At 39.7% G+C, this 18,992-nt stretch overlaps 1 protein-coding gene and 1 long non-coding RNA gene across 10 annotated transcripts in view; one reads left to right on the top strand and one right to left on the bottom strand.

Annotated features, from left to right (window-relative positions):
• The window catches only part of LOC111249026 (E3 ubiquitin-protein ligase MARCHF8-like), a 111,237-nt gene that overhangs the window by 43,380 nt on the left and 48,865 nt on the right, over positions 1–18,992 (bottom strand). Inside the window, exon 1 of one of the 7 annotated variants that reach the window (XM_086977728.1) lies at positions 1,614–1,749. The exons of the other annotated variants lie outside the window; for them this stretch is intronic. The gene's annotated coding sequence lies outside the window, so the exon portion shown is untranslated. Of the gene's footprint in view, positions 1–1,613; positions 1,750–18,992 lie in introns of those variants that run through there. 7 annotated transcript variants of the gene reach the window in all.
• On the top strand, positions 2,618–16,490 carry LOC147758983 (uncharacterized). Of its 3 annotated transcripts, none has more exons than XR_015319349.1 (3): positions 2,618–2,959; positions 10,917–11,019; positions 15,623–16,486. It is a non-coding gene; the product is annotated as an uncharacterized LOC147758983 (long non-coding RNA). The 3 variants fall into 3 exon arrangements; XR_015319348.1 differs by having other exon boundaries at positions 2,618–2,829; positions 15,623–16,484; XR_015319347.1 differs by lacking the exon at positions 2,618–2,959 and adding an exon at positions 3,804–7,831 and having other exon boundaries at positions 15,623–16,490.

Below are 18,992 nucleotides of genomic sequence, written 5' to 3'. Positions count from 1 at the left end.
GGGAAAAATAATGACACGAGGCATATTTGACAGGCGTACAGTAGAAATCCGCGGACTGCCGATGACGACTTAGTTATAAATGACCCATGGAGTGATAATCATCTACTTCCTGTCACATCTCACAAAAACCAGACGGACACATTCAGACTTTCAGGCCATCGACTAGTACGCGGCCCATCAATACAATCTGTAGAAATAACACCTGAAAGTACACTGCTCGATATCCAGTTATAGGATAAATCCTATCCATATCTTCCACCGAACCCGCACGCGGCGGTGACGACCAAGACCCTGTCAAACTGAGGCTAGACATCACCTTTGTAACTTAATATGCGAATTTGGCGAACCTACAATGATACAAAACAATGCTTAATCTGGACTCCAATCCCTTTTAAGTAATTCGTTCTATGCGCCCCTCGACGTGCCCTAACTAAATGGGCGCACGGAAAAAGAACGATATCAGTGAATATCTCTCCAAGAAACTACATACCTTGAAACTGGGAAATGATTTTAAGCAAAAATGTCTGTTGATCATCTACTTGCTGTTTCTACTTGTTACAATGGCTGAACTGCTCATACGAATATCGTATAAAGCTATGTAGAGTGTTTAACATCGAGGTAGATGATGACAATCGGCCTACGGCATCAACATAAATCCCCACACTCGGCAGGTAATTATCTACTTGATGGGCTTACATGGCAGGTAAACTGTTGAAATTCGAAAAACATACCTGAAGAGGGTCACAGTAACAATACAGTGAGCATACGGAGGTGTGTTCCCTATCGAGTACTCTACGTTATAAATGTTATTAAGCTTATTAATATGTTTTGAAATATGTGTTCATTCAGCGTTTCCCGCTCGAGACAGTAAACATAGCCGATTGTCCGGTGGCCCCTTCGATATCTGAAAAACGCACCTAATAATTCTTTCCGCAATCTGGGGCTCAGGGGTTTTAGTAGGACATTCTTTTTGACAACGTGCGACACTGATTCGGTCCCGTAAAGCTGGCAGCCTTGGATAGCCTCCATTACGGCTAGAGGGTTCAAATTATAAAATTAATTACAATCTGTTCTTCTGAGCAGGCATGCTTTGCGATCCTCGAATTATCGTCACTACGAGCTGTTATAAAGGTTCCTTTTAGCACCTGGTGACCTGATAATTTTGCGCCGTTACGTAGTACGTATGTGGGAGACTGTTATTTGGGATGTCATGCCAAAAAACCTTCGTTCGTATTCCTTACAGGCTGTTTGCCATTATGGGTCTCTAGCCTTTAAACGTTACGATGTGACGGAAACCACGAAATGGTCTCATGTCACGGCTCGTGGAGCGGATTCGTGTTACCGAACAAGTCACGAGGTAACTTTTCTTGAGGAATTATTCAGGGAGTATGGAAATACCTTGTGCATTAACACAGATTAGCTAAGCAAATGGTGGACGAAAGCACTGAATGCCCGAGTGAAGTGCACGATATTTTTGATTGCCGTAGCGTTGAATAATAACAGAAATGGTACGATATGGGATGAAATTCGATGTGCAGCGATGCCGATCAGATTTATAGCATTTTTTTTTTCTATACAAACAAAACAATATGAAAAAAGTATTGAACATTTGCCTGTGCAGTGTCGTGTGCTGCGTAAAATTGAACTTTTCATTGGCCCATGAGCACGGAGATAATCTAACGTATCCACTTGAAATAGGGTAGAGCACAAGAATATCCGAATACAGGACACCCATAGTTACCGTTCAACGGATTAGTTATTCACTGTAGTTCCATGACAACTGGCACTGACACATCGAAGTATATCCTTGAAGAACAAGGTAGGCAGGAAAGGGTGCAAGGATACTGCGAACTACAATAGATACCTCAAATCGATTTTCAAACATGCACGACGACGATCACAGTGATTATCGTTGCTTGTTAGTCTTCGAAGACAATCACCTTTTCTATGAACGTTCGATGCAAGCACGATACCGGCGACTATTTGCACGATACCGCGAAATCCGTTACAATGCAGAGCATCGTTCGTGAATGTCACGTACGTACTCCAGACTACAAAGGATCTGGACGTGACATGACGGTTGCACTGAACCATCACCAAGATAATAAGCCTCTAACCTAATATACTATTTAAAAGACTACATTCCTATGTGCACTTTATTCGCTTATGGTGCATCTGGTGTCCCCTCACATTTGGCGGCAGTCTGCACAGTGGAACGTGCCCCCAACACGCGGAATGGTAAATGTTCGAATACTGAAACACTGTGTCTGTAAATTCAACGACTGAAGTTGGCGATGCGTCCGTGGCCTCAAACAGCCGACAAAACTAGCCGAGCAGGAAGGCACCATTGATTGCGAGAACTTCACGCTGCGGCCCACCGAAGCTGATGGCTGACTGCTGGAAACTTTCTTTCCTTTTCTGTCTCCCTGGCAGTGGCAGCCCACCGCTGCCGCTGCTGCTGGCTGCTCTTCTACGCCCGCTAGAGGGAGCTAAAGTGTTGCGCGCGAAGGCACGTCGTAAGCGGGCGGAGCAGAATATCGTTCGCTCTGTTCCACGGTACTAAAGGGGACGCCAATGTAGTACCAGAGAGGGTACGCAAAGTCGCTGACAAAACGCGATAGCATCACACAGCACCCGACGAGATGAAAACGCCGCTTCTTCAATGGGTCTGCAACCACCGCATGACGACGACCGGGATCACCACGGATCATACAACGACTCTAACTGCCTACTGCTATAGCAACAAGGAAATAGCCCCAGATGCGTGGATGGAGTGTGCATCAACTAGTCGCTGCTATCGCGACTGGTAGTGAGAAGTCGAACACGCTGGTGAGTGGTGAACGGACCCGAGCAGCAGAAAGTCTGTCGCTTGTTTTTCTGCAGGAACAGAACAAGCGACAGCCTGTTGAAATGAACTGAGAAAATACCGCAACAGATGCACAAGGGTGACGGGAGCGATGTGAGTTGCCACTCTGGCAAACATCCATCATTTCTGGTTGGGGATGATGGGGCTTGACAGAAAAATTCTTGATGCATTAGCTTAAAAATTGATGTAACGTCGTGGTATTATACGTTACGTGGCAAGACGTGTTGCTTTTAATGCATTTTCTTTATTCGATGTATTTCTGTAACAGAGATAAATGGATCAGCCGCTTACTGTAGTGAATTTGTCTATTGATTAAATTAAATGCAATTATTACGGTAGTAGCTCTAACTTAGTCAAACGTCACATTTACGACAAGTTCTACCTCAGATTTTGCTACTGGCTCATGAAGAGATTGAATTTTAGGTGTATCTAATAGTTATGTTCTGTGGGCGTTCCTGAATACGCAACAACGCGGACTTGAAAAAACCTGCTATTGCCAGGTTGTAGTTCACTACATATTTTTACGATTCTTATCCTTGAATCACAATCAATCCAATTAACCAGTCACGCAGCGTCATGCCCTAATGAAAATAACGACCTTTTCTGAAACCAAGTCCTAACTTAAACCTTCCGGGTGACAAAGACCAAGGATCGTTGCTTTAGCCTCAAAAACGATTCACAAAGAATAAATAGTTAATAATCATTTTTAAACTTTTTTGTTTGAAAGTTAACTTGCTGTTTTTAAAGTATTGCTGTTTCAATCGTACTAGTTTTTCGCACGCCTAGTGATTTTAGGTCATTTTCCAATTACTGTTCAGGTTTAAGGTGTGGTTTATGAATGTTTCCAAGTTTATATTACAAAGCAAAATACCCCTTTGGGATAGCTGCACCTTTAAAGGCTGTAAAGCCGTCATTAAGTGAAAACACATTCTTAGTATAAAGAAAACATAATTTTTTTTTAATATTAATACGGTTTACTCCAATTAGAATAGCTTATCGGTCATTTTAGATCATTTATCGTAGTATTGTGTATTCGTAGCACGTTGATGACGAGCTCGAGATGGGCTTAGATTATACTGAGCAGGTAGAAAAGTCCATGTTGAACTATGTGCTTCAACCTTCACACTTTTCTACCCGTTCTAGACCGTTTCTGCCCTTTCGGGGATGTAGAAACGTATTGTTGGCCAATCGCACCTGTTGTACATATCGCTTTTTGTACGCAGTTGTACGCCTAGCATAATTAGCCCGAAAATCGATAAATTCCGCAGGTCGTTTTGGGTGTTTACACGACAATATAATGATAGTAATAGTATAGAAAAATTTGCCGACGTTTCCATGTAGCAGACTATAAATGAATTATTGTAAAGCGCTTTAGCGTAAGTTATAGAGTATACCCTCACCATTAGCTTGCTCTGATCATTTTCTCTCTACTAATTGAGTAGTTATGATAATGATCATGCAAAAGTCGTATATTCAGGCAATGGGTGTATTTGTGCGTCTCTGTCTTATGTCTGAATCCACCAGTGAATGCCTTGTGTCCGACGATCGTTTAAGTTAGCGAGAGAACAATAACAACGCCAGCACACGCCGCATCGTTGTCTCGCTACTGCTATCGCCGTTCAATCGAGAGGCAGTATTCGGATGTTGGCTTCCATAGAGTAGACGTTTGTTATAAACACGCACATATAACTTACTTGATAGCTACAGTATGTGCACGTGAGTGATTAATGTACGTTAAATATGTTTAGAGCTAAATTTTACATAGCCGTGCGATGCTCGTATATATATCTACACGTGTATGTATAGATGTACATAGACATGTATATTACCGGCTATGATACACGGCATATGATGTAACTTTGCGATAAATGATTTTGTGAACAGTAGACTGCCTAACCAACCTAACTGCCTCGTTTCTGCCTGCTTCGGCATAAGTAGATTGGGTGTATGAAAAAAAAACCTGTCAGATCATTAATATTTTTCGAGCGTCGTGACGGAAAAAACGTCGAATGGTTATTCTCGCCAATCACCACAATGCTCTGGGTAAGAGGAAGTCAATTCACGCTAGAATTTCCAGCTCTCAATTAGTTACTTTTAGGTATCATCCTTTCATATACGTTTCCGTACAGCTACATGAAATGGAGGCAGAATGCGTCTACTTCTTAAATTATTACCTTCAAAGGCCAATAATTAGACTCCATAGTATAAAATAGTTGCATTTTGGCTTTATGTAACGTTTTAACTTGTAAATCGTTTTTGTTGTGTGGATATTGTTGAAGTTCTAATGGCTTTGTCCTTTGAAGGAAAACATGGCCTAGCGTAACTAAGACTTTGCTCTACTAACTAGAGTGCTGCTTTGATTTAAAGGTTCAAGCATAGCGCTACGTTCATTCACCCGTTCCACTATTTTAGAAATTGCTGCTCATGACTTTGCCGCGATATTCGTTTTGTCATAATTCTATGTGGTACAGCCGTTATTATAGATAATCGTTCCTTTCTGTAAGTTATCTTGGTAGTTACTATAACCGAACTGGAAGAACTGGATGATAAGATCTATGACGAGTTTCCTAAGAGGATCATGGAAGTGCATTTTCACCTATATACCTTTTTTGTCACGTAGCCGTAGCTGTGAATTTATCTATAGATTCATACTATTCATATATATTTGCCCTGTCACGGAAACCCTAACACAGAAGTGTTTGTTCACATCCGATAAGCCTCGACGACAGCACAAAAATTTCAAAGCCTCAATCTTGGCAGGACTGGTCATGATTGCCTCGGACCTTTCCGACGTAGTGGTTTTGTTAGGAAAAAGCCAATAACCTTTTACAAGTTTTAGCAACACTTTCTAATGCCGTCTACGGAAGACTGCTAATTGATACATTTTGATTGAAGTACTAAGGGTAGTGTTTTTATTTGGGGGCACATTAATTGGCCGATTCGCACTACGGCTTTCAAGCCCTATCATCTCGACGCAGCTGAGCCCCCTACTTTAGTATGCTGTGTCTGCGGGCACCGCATGTCTCTTTCGGGACATCAACAGATGTACCCTTTGTGCTATGTGCGCTCCCGTGGGGCGGAGAATGGATATTGGGCTTTTCCGCCGTATAACTTTTGGACACCCACTAAATCAGCGTAAAAAGTTCCCTCACCATGGTGTAACGACTAACGAAAGGCCCTTTCGGTGGTTTCTGAATGCTTCCCAAAAAAAAGAACCCAGCTCATCCAGAAGAGACCGCTTGGGACCACTTGGCACTTACAAAGTCACTGAGCTTTTCGCCAGTCTCGCTGAGCGATGGCAAGCCGGCTTTTTTTTTCCGTAGGAATACGTCCGTACAGCTTCACTTGAACTGTTTTACACGTCCGGCCCGGCACAAATCTTCTAATCAAACCAAGCGCAGGTCACTCCTCGCAAAGACCTACGCCTCCACCTCACGACCCCGTTTCTTCGCAAGCCACTCAGTTCATCTTTTAGGCGCCTTCTCGTCGAACATTACAGGACACTGCATCGAATCAGCCATCATTTCGAGAGACTGTGGCCATACACGTTGCCTTTGACTGGCAGATGTGAGCACTTCACAGACGCTCGCTTTGTAGACGATACATTTATTCATAGATTTATGTTACGTATTTGCTCCGGTGCAATGCATCGTGTGCTCGCTAGTAAAAAAAATCAGTGCTAAATACTTGCGTTTATCGTTTTATACAGCATGATTCAGGCTAATTTCTTTATGAAAACGTGAACGATATTCAGGGATATATCAACCTGTAGAATCCTTGGCTTAAAATAAGGGCTTCAATGCAAATAAAGTTCGATTACTTCGATGCAATAATAAACTAAGTATCCACGACCCGAGCATAAAGCTCATTAAAAACGCTTGGGTTATGCAAAGAGACTACAAAACTGTTGTCCATGCAGCCAGTATCGTAGCTATTTTCTTCAACAAGATGCAAATAATTAAAAAAGTATACAAGTAGATCTTTCCAGAGGAAAAATCCATCCACACCTACATCGACAAGTAGTAATGTATAAACAACTATCTATTGACGGGAAAACCAATTGGTCCATATAAATTTTGCATTACAAACCATAATCATTTTTTTACAGTGCTCTAATTTGCTCTAGTCTAGACCAAACTAGCAGTACCTATCCGTGGTAATATCTCTGAACGCGGTGTGTTAAGTAACTTACAAGGTTCTTCGGCGAAGAAATACTGTAAAATGCAAGAAAGTCTAAAACGGAAATTGTTACTTTGATTGTGTAAAATTTTGCGTTGTGCGATGGCTTCGTGGTTTGAATGGTTTGAGCCTTATAGACTTCAAGATACTCGACTCTATTACGAATACTGCAACAGGTCAGAATTAATTGTCCTACCATGAAAACCCTCTACGGTATTTATATTCAAGGACGATACAACTTTTGTACCAACTTTGAGTCGCTTCTGGCGAGGACACGATACGGCACTTTAGGTCTAGAGTTTCGTCATAGCCTCACCTTCCGGGTTCCCAGGCAATGACGAAACGTCAAACGTTCATTCGAGCTTACTTCAGTGATTAATGAAAATTGTTTAGTTATAGTTAAAGTATGTTGTGCCATACAATATCAATTCCGTTTGTGATTGAAGAGGCTCACTTTGCTGGAAAAAATCCCATCTGGCCAGTTTTTTAAGATTAAATTCGATCTTCCTCCTTTTGTGATGGCCAGTGTGTAACGTGTTTACCCTTTGAAAGCAAGTAATCAAATGTGACGCCTGACGGCGGTGTGGGACAACTTTTTTTTGTGTTCGTTAAGCTTCGTCTGAAAATCTGAATGAATTCAATTCTGAAAAATTCGATAAAGCCTGTAAAAATGTCAATATGTATATACGAGAATTGCATGGCCCTCAGGACCACCCTGAAATATACGCACATCTACCGGAACCAACCGGAGTGGGTCACCATAGCCGTGGCAGAGGCCTAGTACTGGTAAGCAATTGAGCTTTCGATTCCTCTTCATACTCACGAACACTTCTTTAAACTATTCATTTCGTTTCCAGCTTTAGCTTGAAATGAATCAAAATTACAGTATATCTGGTCGAGTGCCGCTCACGAAATTTCGCAAAAAAAAAAATAGGGCCTAATAGAGATCTGTATTATATAAATAGCTCATTGACTATAATAATCGACGTGTCGTTAATCGTTAAGAACTATCTATTATATTAACCCGGATCCCTGTGTTCATTTCGCCGGGCTCCATATGTCTTCTATTTTCAGACGGCCCTGCTTCGATTGTAAGCAAACAAAGACCAAGTGAAACATTGTTTGTCTGATCAAACCAACAAATATCCCTTTTAGCAGAGATTCGCTCAAAGATAGCGTTATTTAAACTGGATTATATGCGCCAGCGCACTCATATATCGCGTGTAACGTATAGGCGATCCACTGTGACAAGCTTAGATATTATTTAGAAAGGGCTAACCGGGTAGACGTAAACGTAAACGTAAGTGAAAATTCTACGTGTATATATCTATATGCGGAAATATATCCAGTTAAAGTTATCTGCTACGGGAAATTCTGCGTGTTCGGTTTAGTAGTAGCGGGGGCAGCCGATAGTCGATAGACAACCACACTATTTTCCGCTGTTTTATAAAAGGAAGTCCGTAAGCATTTTTGTCGTTGACTGAATCGTGCTTTTGATTTTGCTATAGTTCACCGTGTACGCGTAGATATACCACTTACAGACAGATTTTATGTTGTCGTCTGAATTGAACGACAACATTTTCTCTGTGAAACGACTGAGGAAAGATGTAAACGTTTGACTAGGTACAGTCTTTAGAATATACGTTTTCCGGCGCATATAAACTAATTGAATAAGAACATTGTGTTTATACCAATGTTTACAGTCGTTTCAAGCGAAAAAAATTGCGATAGTACGGTTACCTAGAAATCGAATAATGTGTATGTTGACACAATTATGCACGTGGCAACACGTATCAATAATGGGTGCCGCCTTACTGTCAACCCCATGTTTCCGCAGAGAAAAGACAGACAGTCTACTGTGTAAAAATATGTCGTCTCTAACTGAAATATAGTTAGCTGAAGATTTACTTCATGCAAGAGACTAATTTAGAAATGTACCCCCTATTATATATACTGTTATATTGATTCACATTTTGGTAGAATTTAAAAGTGGTACAGTAAAAGCTAGCTTGCTACTTGCATCCATTGATGCTGAGTCTTCACTACTTTTTATGTTATTTTCGTAATAGTTTTATCTGTTTATATATCTTTTTTACAAACTATTTAGTACTCTTAATGTGGTCAAATTAGAATTTAGCCACAAGCTGCCATTCGTACTTCGTAATCATAAATTTTAGATGGATATTTTCGATAGCGCTATGTGTAAATTTTTCGCGGTACTTCAGCCGTGGCGGTACCTAGCATTGCGTACACTGATCATCATCTGCAATCAAGAATAAAAACACGTCTGTTAAATGGCGATTGATATTTTTAACTAGACAATGTAATTTATGTAATATGACAATGTAACAACAAATGTGGTATTTCGTTTTGGTATAAATAACTTTGACAAAAATTGAATAAGTTGAACTTTTTTTAGGCCACTAATGCACCAACAATTGAGATTTCATACGAATTTATCTAAATCTTGACCCAGTTCGATGAGCTCTGCCGGACTATTTGCATTAATTATCTCACTTTTTTCCGAAGTTAAACTTTGAAAAATCAATTCACAACCATGACCCCAGCTTGAGTCATATATACAATTCGCATAGATAATATGTTGTGAAACGTTGATCACAACCCACTGCTCAGTTATTCAGGTAATTACCTATTTTTCTATTGATCATACTAGAAAAATTTCGTTTCTGGGAAAGTAGGTAAGGTCGGATAAACACATAAAAACATAACACGAATACATGCCGCTGTTATCTTGTTACGTTATACTGTTGATCCGTGTAAACTTAATCACACGTCAGGCAAAATACGTTGGCAGCGTGGACTTTTTCCGTTAGCAGCTTCAATTAACAGCTTCGTTAACCTGAAAATGTTCAAAGATTTCAGCGTGGACCGATTACGCTACACAACGTAGTCAGGTGTTATGCTTGGCCTCAAATCGGAAACTGAAGGCTTTCTGTTTCTTTATAAATAATACGCTAACTCCGAAAAAATACACGGCGGGACATAATCGCCGGTCCGAGCCAGTGTAGAAGACATGCAAAAAAGAAGTTTCAAAAAGGGCCGCTTTGGCCTGAAAGTAGACCTAACATTAATTGTGCAAATACAAAAAAAGTAAACGTACGAAAATACAGTTATGAATTGTTGTCATATTGGGGCTGGATATTTTAAAATTATTCCAAGAAAATTTGAGCAATCCGTTTGCAACATCCTCTTTGTGACGACAAAGTACAAACATCTGCTTTCCTCAGTGACATGGTGATGCAAGACATCTTGAATATATTGTATATAAGCCAAAAGAACTAACGAAAATGACAGCAAAGAAAGCTGGCTAAGTTTTGAAGCACAGGATTCTATAACAAGGAACTTCTGCTTTTTAGCTTATTTGTGCCTTCGACGGCGGAACTCGTTGAATGCGACTAAAAAAATCAACTTGTTACATTGCACTTAAAATGATTACCAATAGACTCTACAGTTGCCCTTCTACGTAAAACGAGTATAGTTATTTTCGAATTCAATATTACTTTCAACAAATATCGCCCGATTTTCCTGAATTAGGGTCTTTTTGTTACGTGTAAATATGCCCACAAGTGGGCACGCAATGCGTTTTTTGTATCACGACAGGTTTCGGACCTTGACTCAAGTTGTCAGAATGCATTTAGGAGTGTTTTTCGCGGCTAGCATGTTGAAATATGTTCATAAGTAAAGAATCCTGCGTCCTTAGTCCTTCGGGTTTGGAAGGTGCTTTTACAGTCAATCTCAAGAGTGAATCAAGTGGTTAATGTACAATGCGTCGTCCATGTAGTCAGAAGCAATCTTGAATGAATGAAACAATCCACTAAATGGAAAAATATATCCGTGTTTCTGTGTAAAGTTCGCTTTGGTTAAAGGGCTACTTCCTTCATCACATCATTCGACACGGAAATGTTATGGGCCTTCATTGCTTTCCGGAATCAGTGTGGCCAGGGACAGGCACGGTAAGCGCTAATGTACCAACGCTCATTCGTTCAACTCAAGTAAGACTTTTGTTAAGGATTCATATTTTCGTTAAGGTATTGAAAAGCTAAGGCTCATTCAACCACAGACTCAATAACACACACAAAAACAGTGTTAATTGTTAATGACCCACAGGCACGACGTTCATCCACGTATAACGTCGATATGAAGGCATTCTACTAAATATTAGTTAACAATAGAGTATAAAATGAAAAAAAAATCCACTTATACAATATGTTCGATTACCAATCCTGCTTTTAAGACATACGTTGATATGTCTTATATTCGGTCTATTGTAATTCGGTTCGAGTAAAGATCGTCGGTATTTCCTATTCACCCTTAAGCGTATTCGAGCTTCTATGGCGTCTTTCATCGAATTTATGTTAGAATAAAAATTGTCTACATGGCATATCTTTCAGTTATCTTTTTGACTGCCTCGCCATGCTCACCTTGAGTAATTAGTCCCCGTTGGCTTACGTTGCAGCTTTGGCGAACGGTTGCTGCAGCATATAGTTACCATACCGTATCATCTGTTGAAAAAAAGCCCCAGGAAGCCCCGCAGGATCTACCCCAACTGGACCCTCAGTAGGGGCGATTGTTGGTGCTATACCAAAGGAATTGCTCCGAAATTTTGTTCACACAGTGGAAACAGCTAAACGCGTTGTGATTGGATAATGAGTACGTTTGTTGAACCTGCGGGCAAACATAAGTTTCCTTGTTCTCTGTTCGAAACAATGCAGGCGACTCACAAATCTTACACGACAATAAACTGGAGAAATACTAGGCGCATTATATGCAGATTTATGAGATGAAGCTTCTATCTCAATACTAATCTTCGTTTAATCGATAACTAAAACTGCTGGTATGCTACTTCGTGTGCCATTACGGAGATAGCTAATAGAGAACTCAGCATATATTTCAGGTCGCAATCAAGCATATCTTACGGGATCTGTGATGATCTATGCGAATTTTAGCGCAGTATCCGATGTTGAGCTAAATTCGGGTCGAACACTGTTAAAATTCTTTGAACTGACGTCGCGGCTGCCTAATACTTCCGCGTGCCTTCATTGTGCAGGGTCCAGCTCATATGTGGGGCTCATTGTCACTGTTTAATTGTTTCTGATTTTGGTCAAATGACTGTCATACCCAAGAGGCTCATCCAAGAGTGCACACCTTTTAAGAAACGGGTCGAACCCTTTTCCTGTCAGTCGTGGTTTTTACTTGACGCTAGGTATAATGCCTCTATATGCCGTATATCATAGAGGAATTACACCGTTTTATATATTTGCGTTAAAATTTTCTATTATATTTCGACTAAACATACTCATCCAGCAAAGTAGACCTCGAGAAAATGAACGTCGTCAGCCCGAAATTGAGGCGTAACGCCAGTGTATTTAGAAAAAATTAAATTTTTGGTCTATTGAAATACTGGTAGGTACACTTCGATGCCGCGATAAACCGAAAAAGAACCAATTCACATAAAATAGTAGATGAAATCGTCAGCTGGTTATTACATCATGAACCCTGTTACGTTTAGCCTTCCATTTCACAGACACACGGAACGGGCCAGTATTAATTAGTTTCGTTTGTTGGTATTTTATCAATAACGTAAGGGGATCATCGAAAAGCCAGATTGTTTGTCCGTGTATCACCGTGGCGATGAACTTTAGCAGACTGACAGCCAATGCCATTAACATCTTTGCTTTAGATTAAGGCGCAATTCTAAAAGTGGAATTGGCGGGTCGGAGCTCCGTTTGTTTCATTGATTCTTGCCTGGATCATTCGCTTTTGTTTCTAAGGTTAATATGAGAAAAATTTATCTTAGCCTTAGCATATATGCCCCAATGCTCGCTCGTTTCGAATAACGCACAAAAGATCTATTGAAGCAGAGTCGAAGTCGCATTTGTTCTACTGGCTGTCTCGATAGCTTCATGTGTTCAGCCACCGCGCTCGAAACCATCACATTGATGAGGATTAAGTCATAGTCGTGAGGTGATTTTGGTATAGCTATGCTTCGGGATCCCTTTACATCAATATGCTACCTAAAGTTTATCAGATAATAGAAAAGCCGATTAGATCCGAAGCGGAGGTTTATTCTGACACTTAAATTTCTAGATGCATATTAGAAGGATCAGTGGTTTAAATCCGCCATCATAAATCCTGCTTGATATATACAATATCGATCCTGAAGGTATCACATCAAAGACAATCAGAAGCACACACGGTATGGGAGATAACTTCTCAAAAAAAAAAAATTTCGTGTCTATAGAACATTTGTAGTGCTAATGAATGAAGTTAGTACAAATACTTGATAGTTCGATAATTGGTCTTTAGCGTAGAACTAGATGGCGTAATCGTACCAGATAAAGTATGAAGCAAGAGTCGGCTTGGGTTGTCTAAGGAATTCAACCTCGGTAAGACTTAAGCTTGTGTTGATCGTAAGCGAATAGCACTGCTTATGAAATGGTGGCAAATCCCGATTTTGAAGTGTTTGTAGCGAATGTACGACGGACAAACTATCTTCTGTTAATTTCATCATAGCAGCACGCGGAATTTGTTTGTAGTCTGAAACTACTCGCCGGAAAGACCCCCAGACCTTGAGACATGACTCTCGGTTTAACTAGAAAGCGGGCTTCGAGGATGGACACCCGTGCTGGCAAAAAAACATGTATTTCTCGCTTTAACACCGACCAGATTTTCAGATCCGGGTCGTGTCAGCGCCCTTCGAGTACGAAACAAACGTGAATATCATTCACAAACCGAGAAGTTTCGTTTAGTGGATTCTGTTGGGCACGAGCTCCTTAAAATCGTAATATGCTAAAATGCCCAGCATGGGCTGCGTGAAGTGCAGTTATTCCAATTAAACGGCATCCAATTAAACAGCATCGCCCGCAGCAACAGCTTCGACGTCAATACGAGTTGTTTCACCGTACAAGTTAGGTCGAGTGGTTGGCTACAAAGCTAAAATAGTGCAACAAATATGCGATATAAGAACACAATGGCTGCAAAATGGAAAGCATTCAGCCCGATGGCGTTGGCTGACTGGTGCAGAGGACTACAGCTGGACAAACTCAGTCTTTTTCACAAAAAGTCTAGGCTACAACTGGCGTGTTGCAATATTGATCATATACAGCTTTGTCAGAACTCTATATGACAGAACCGTAAACGCGGATTTATTTGTACGAAGCATTATAATATCGTGTACTAATATCGTGGATGCCAACGTGCTCACAAAAGAAACCTGCCAGGATCGCTTTAAATAGAGTAAGTTTTTGAATGCAAATTTCGAGCATCAGTGGTTTCGGGTCCAGTAGTTCAACTACACGATGTCTCAAACACACTACATGCTAATTCTTTAGTCTTCAATAATATCTGTTGGACTGCAAGCTTCCAGCCGAGTATCTCACGCATCAAGAATGTATTTGCGTACTACTAGGTCGACATAATATTTAGGTAGCCCGGACCTCAGCTGTACAGACCTACTGCATTATAACAAACTTGAACTTATTTAATTAATAAGCAGTAAATTTGAGCTAATCTGATATTACTTCTGACTGAACGTGTGTACAGCTTTAGGTACATGTTGCACTTATCAAAACAATATGTAAATTGTACTAAAATACGAGAATCAAATCGTGAATTTCTACCCATGGAGCACCTTGGTTGAGCTTTTTGCGTATAGGCTTATTGAGCGAATAACACCCAGCCATAAGTAATCTTGTGCTACTACCAGATTAAAAAACATTTGTTATGTTACTGAGATGATGTTTTAAGTATGGTACTGATCAGTGAAAGTCTTTAAGCAACGAGTAATAGAGATAGATGTTTTCATATGAGACATAGGATTGCAGTACGTAAAAATCGTTGGTAAATTCTGGTTGACCAATCTGACCTAGTGCTGCCCACAACCATCTCCTTTAGTTGCCAGCATTTCTCGAGGTTTGTCCGTTGCCTTCAATAGTTGCTATCTACCCGAGAAAAGCCCGACGGGAAAGTGCCTGTACGAAGTAACGCCTTCGATGACTCAAAGTGTTCTTTCTACCGTACGATAGTCATGCTTATTATTAGTCGTAATAGCTTGCTGTACCTTTTTGACGAACTAGACGAAATTTGCATTGTATTATTACTGGCTTTGATCGATGCTCTCGCGAACTTTTCCAGGTTTAGACGAGTGGGATTATTACAAGACTGATACCTGTTTTCTCGCTTTTGATAGTTACCTTCAGTTAATTTCGGTGGCGATTGCGCTCTTACAGAATTCCTGTTGTTCGTAATGTATCCAAGACGATTTCTCAGTCTTTACTGCCTGTACCTTCGCAAAAATACAAACATATCCAGCGCTCACTACGCTGTCTTAGATTGCGTTAATGTATTGATGACCTCGACACGACCGCAAAAACTACGTTGTCCTAGTACCCCGAGCGACTATGCTCACAAGGGTATAGGAATGTTGACCATTCTGGCATCACAATGTAATGGACTCGCCATCTAATGATACTGAATGGCAATACTCTTGGCCATCGAGTACTTTGGTGGCAGAGTGAAAATGGCGATAATCAGCTTAACTGAGGTTCTTTTTTGCAGGACGACTCGGACTGGAGGAGCTTTACACCAGGACTGATAGCGGCGCGCTCCTTATTACCTTATCGTCTTTGTACGAATGCCACGTTTGAGTTCTCAGAAGCTCCCAGAAAAGTACACAATCAACAAACATTTTTATTTTGGGTTAACTTCAACCTTAGATACACAGGCTTATCGTATACAATGGCAATGTGCCCATCGTAATAAAAATTTAAAATAGCTGTAACGTGTAGAAAGACAATAGAATAAGGTTTTTCGTAAAGATGAGTGTTGTTCATATCTGCTGCATTAGAAACTCGAAATATCTTGAGGACAGCGTGCTTTTGAATTCTGCCAGGTCTTGGGAACGTGAAAGGGCGAAGACCCTTAATTACGGTTACTTACCTCCATGAAAATTTTTCCTTATTGATATATTTTGTATAAAAAGGTTCAATTTGAGTGAACGGCCCTATAGGCTTGATAATTATCTCTTCATATGTTCAATCACCGCAGCGTATCCTTCTTCACACTTGTGACTATAATAATAATAATAATAATAATAATTCATTTTTATTAAAGTATTATGATTCTCTATTTTTATTTATCTCTTCATAGCTATTAGTGATGACATTGAAGGTTGCAAAAACAAAAACCTGACGGACGCTAGTGATTTTGTAACTCTAAAATTTGTTTTACGCCCAAAGAGTTTATGGCGTCGTGTTTATATGATGGACGCATTTTTGTTTGACGAAAATTGAACAAAACAAGGCAAAAACCTACCCGAACCATTTTTTAGATTTATAGCTTCAGTCGAAATATGTCGACAAAAAAATTACCATAAAATCACCTGTAAAAAGTTGTCTACGAGGTTATGTTCAAAGAATGATATCAATAAAACCAGATACTTTGTAGATATATAACACTTGTTTTTTTTTTTTAAATTCACACAAGTTCTGTAGCATGTGCTCTGTAGGTATGCGTTATATATGTATATATATATATATGCATATATATATATATATATATATATATATATATATATATATATGGCTTCAGCTTAACGAAGCGACAGATATGTACCGTGTGGATTCCTAAAATGTTTATTGGCGCATACTTTATGATTACTGTTCTCAAATGGAAAATTAAAAAGAAATGGATGTTTTTGACACAAAACACTTTACCCTGTATACTAACCCCGTTATTATTAATAACCCAATAATCTATACTCTAAAGTACTAAATGAAGTGTACAACAGATTTAGATGTATACCGGAAGCAACGAAACGAAAATTAACGACTACATGATGTTTGCAGAGTATCGATCGCGTTAATGAACATAATAAATAATAAAAAAAAAAAAAGTTACTCACATGGAACGGCGTATATTGGTACATTTATTACTGCACAATATTAAATAAATTAGTAAAATAAAATGAAAATAAATTAGTGCTCCTTACTTTTGTTGTTAGTAGTTTAGCGTTTGTGAGCCTCCTCTTGTTAACATGATACACAACAACGATGTCACACGATGCGACTGTATCAAGTCAGCTACTAAATAAGTCTGCCAGTAAAAGTGAACGTAAAAAAACCTAACTTAGAATCATGTAAGTCGAATATTGGCTCGTAAAAGAAACGTGTCTTTCAATTTGAAGTAATTATTAAGCAATGACTCATGCACGAACGTACTATATGTATTTTATTACTTCTCCGGGTAAGTTTATCGAAAAGCCCTATATACGAAACAACCGCACTGCGTTTCCGATGATGCAGAATCTCTGGGGTTTCGTTTCGAATAACGTTTATGCCATTAGTACTTCTTTCGTATGTAAATGCAAAATCGTAATACAGTTAAAAATATATATTTACTTTCATCTTATTTCTTATATATGTAAGCACGGGTTGAAAACAGAAGGTAAACTAAAATGTCAATCTTTGCCGCATACGTCGTGGCGGAATGGAAGTCCAAATAGAAGCCTACGATAAACGATTGTCGTAACCTGCAGATAACAGGTGTAGACATAATGGCGAAGAGCCAGTGATGGACACCTAAATTCTCAATTAAAAAATGAACGGCGTCCTTTTTTGCCGAACAAAGCAATTTTGTCTGACATATTTATACTTGCATAAATACTGTCGGCCTAAGGACATTAATAAATAGCTAGGTTAGGTTATGTTTGAGTAAGTATGTTTGAGGAGTTTAGGGATAAGATGGGAAAGGCACGTATCTCCTCATAGTTCCGAAGAGCGTGTGTGGACACACAGGTCCGACTCATGGAGCAGATACACCCGTGTTGCAAGCTGCTTTAGGCAATGACAATAAATGGTGGATCTGAGGAACTAAACTCCTCAGTCATGTTTTACATGACCAACCAATCAGTGATCAATGGCAGTGAATCTGATGTACAGACAGTATAAAACGTGAATGTAGCCACATTGTTAGCTTATTACAAAGGTGTCGCATATACAGTGTATGACAAGTTAAATTCGATATTCCTAACGCTTTCTTTCGAAAACAATGCCTAAATATTTTTAAGGGTTTTTTTACAAATGTCATTCTTGACGATTGTGTTTATCCAACATAACCACCATCCGGCGCGATCACAACCCCAGCTCGAAACCTAAATCACCAGCTAGTCATTTTAAAAAAATTCCGCTCTTTATCAGCAAATTAAATAGTAACAATGCGCTAATTGATATGGGTCAGTGTAAACTTCCGAAAGTGTCTCTTGAAATACGCTACATATAGAAATTTCAGCGGAACTAAAATGTTGGGCTGTTCCAAAGCTGCAAAAACTCACAACGGCCCAAAAGTTTGAAGTATGTTTAAAAAAAAGCGTGAAAAGTTAATCGTTGTCGTTTGTCTCGACGACCTATTAACAATTGATATTCTTTTCCTTAATACGGCTATATACTGTTATAGCAAAACACTAAGGCTTGTTGAGATATTTGAATTTTTAAGCCTTTCAAATATAAATCCTATCGAGGATCCTCCGGCTTCCTCGTGGAGGTTTTTCTCGAACTTTTAAGAAGCTGCAAAAAAGCTTGCATTAGCGCGTACCGTTAATTTGGGGCAAAGAAGGAAGGCGTTACTTGCGTCATAGTACTAAAAAAAGCTGGGTGTCATGAGGTAGCATGAAATGGACACAGAAAATATACGTTGTTTGAACAAATTTGTACTCGGTTTTGGCCGACTAGGAAGTGCATAATACCCCCAGCCCGGCCACCAGTTTATCGCTAGTCGCCAACGGTTAAACTTCGTCATTGCTGCAGATTTGGTAGGATCTCGGTGGAATCGTGTAAGGCGGGAGAAGTTTGTTGTGGGTTACAAGATTCTTATCCTAGGGACACTTAAGCATAGACGGACTTTGCTTCGTGCTGGGAGCCAACAACCTGAT

The sequence above is a fragment of the Varroa destructor genome, unplaced genomic scaffold (assembly GCF_002443255.2).
Source record: "Varroa destructor unplaced genomic scaffold, Vdes_3.0 BEIS01000001.1, whole genome shotgun sequence".
NCBI classification, from domain to species: Eukaryota; Metazoa; Arthropoda; class Arachnida; order Mesostigmata; family Varroidae; genus Varroa; species Varroa destructor.
This window is presented reverse-complemented; position numbering and strand designations above follow the sequence as displayed.